This window comes from Octopus sinensis, linkage group LG2, assembly GCF_006345805.1.
Source record: "Octopus sinensis linkage group LG2, ASM634580v1, whole genome shotgun sequence".
In the NCBI taxonomy this organism is placed as follows: domain Eukaryota; kingdom Metazoa; phylum Mollusca; class Cephalopoda; order Octopoda; family Octopodidae; genus Octopus; species Octopus sinensis.
The window spans coordinates 70,643,710-70,646,209 of record NC_042998.1 but is presented as its reverse complement, the minus strand read 5'-3'; positions in this window follow the sequence as shown (position 1 = coordinate 70,646,209).

Here is a 2,500-nt window from a genome sequence, read left to right as displayed (position 1 = left end):
TGAGTTCTAACTGAATAAATGATAATATCCGTCAGCATGAAACCTTGGGTTCCAGAAAGGTAACAAAGATCACATTAAAGGTATGCGTTTGTGTGTGTTGTGTCCTGTGCATATATATATATATATATATATATATATATATATGTGTGTGTGTGTGTGTGTGATCAAGATTCCTGATTACAACTGTTCGACGAACGGGAACGTGAAACTTTGAGTAACAATTTTTGTGATGCCTTTGCAGCTTTCATAAAAAAAACAAACCTTATTACTCTTCCTTCGGTATTCGATTACTTCTTTTTCCACCTTATTTTGCGTTTATGTGCTTATATATATATATATATATATATATATAGGGACAGTTTACGAAAAAAATAAAAGACGGAGACAGGTGGTGTACAAAACAAACTGATGTATTAGTATAACGCTCGATCCGGTCATTTCTTACCACTACGAACTTCTCCACTGGACTTTTTATCTACCATTCATGGATTCTCTTATTGATATTTACCCTCCGGCTGCACCTCTCCTACATACGGATCACAGTGGACTCTCCTATATATATATTGGTTCAAATAAAGAGGGGTGCCTTTAATATTACTGGAACTAGTGGAACTACATAAAAAACATGATGAAGAGTATCATGTTGAAATTTAGAAAAACCTTGCAAATGTTTGCTTTTCTGTTTCAATTAGCTTTTGCTCTGTATATGTTAGCCTCTGATTTTCTTTGTTTGCAAATCCTTAAATCCTTACTTTTCCGAGATTGTGACTTAGAGTAACACAACCAAGCTCACTGACAGCAGCAGAAATCTAAATTTATCTGTATGCATATGTAAGTTTTTACATATATATATATATATAATATATATATATATATCTTATATATATATATATATATATATTATATATATATATATATGTTCAAATCTATACATATTCATACACTCGTGTATGGTTATCTTTGAATGTATGCGTATGTAGGCATGTGAATGTTTGTAAATATGTGTTGCGATTCTCATCGTAGTCACCTACTGTCATTTACAATGGATCAAAGATCCGATCTAGATATCGATTTTGACGTTAATCAGTTTCCTGTAACCCATTATTGATATTGAAATATTAAGATTGAGTTTATCTGTGATCGATTGTTCCACTTTGAAAACAGAATATTTTGCCGAATTTCGATTCCTAATACTGATATCTAATATTGATTAAGAAGATCATGAGAAATATCGATCTAGATTCTTTTTAAGTCTTTGTTTTGCAGAAAAGAATGGGTGCCATATGACGGCAGAAATAAAAACATCTAAGTACAGGGCTGCATGCAGGGAAGAAATGTCACAATGTCGAAGACTCGGTGTTTGATTTTACGTGTTTCATATTATGTATAGTGCGCAGAAGAGATTAGAGGTGTCAATATAAATAGTTTAAAGGAAGAATGGCAGAAAGTATTAGAAAGTTGGTCTGAGGATTCACAATAAACTAGACGTCTTTAAAGACACCTAAGGATCGTGGGTTGTAAATTTAATCCACCTGGGTAATGATTAAGCTTACAATCCAAAATTGAGTAGATTTTCGTAATATACTATAATGTAGATGCAAGCAAGTAGCAAGGGTCTTTTCTTTATTTCTTTTCTCTTTTATTTGCTGGGCCTTGAAGAATGAACAGCGCCCATGGCTTTCGCAGACTTTCTGATACTAGTAAGATTGATTTTTTGTTTATTTTAGTTAAATATGGATAGAAGAAGTTGTGCTCATGATCTTTGTAGGCCCTCGGAGCCTAATCAGCTGAATGCCGTTAATATTCCGTCTAAAACTGTTGCAAATCAACAATTGCTGGTAATGTATCACTTGCTTAAGTATGGATCTGTTCGTCGTATTCTTTGCATGAGAGTGGAACAAATAGGCAATTGATACATAAAAAGAAGAGATGCTATTAAATTTCCTCTGGAACCATTACAAGAAGGAATTCCAGAAAGCTCACGCCCTGGAAACGAAGAACAGGGCACAGTGATTGATTTGGGGCCTGAGGGTTGGACATAACAACAGCGATGAAAGAAAGAGAAGTGAGTGGATCAAGATTTCTTGCATGGAAGTTCATTAGCGCAACCAGCTCCGAGGAGCAAAGCCCTTTGTAATAAGCTGTGGGTTTGAAGTTGGAGTATCTGTAAATGACTTTATGCTGATCAGTTACCTTGCCCTTTCCAGATGCAGTTTAGGATGACGTGTATGTGAGTAGAGACAGCACTGCTTCACATGTAGAAGTAATACTCTGCTGTGGACTTCACTAGAAATCTTAGGTAATATTGAGGCACAAAATTTGGAGCGATTGTGAAGACTGTAGCAGCCTGCTAAGTGTTTAAGTGAATTGTGGCCTGAAGTTGCTTTGCTGGTATGGATTTGTATTTTCTTGCTGTAGGAAGAGACAAGATTCTTATATACTCAATGGACTATGAGTTCAATGCCTGTCTTAATAGAAGCGCTGCCTGTTTTGGCGCCTC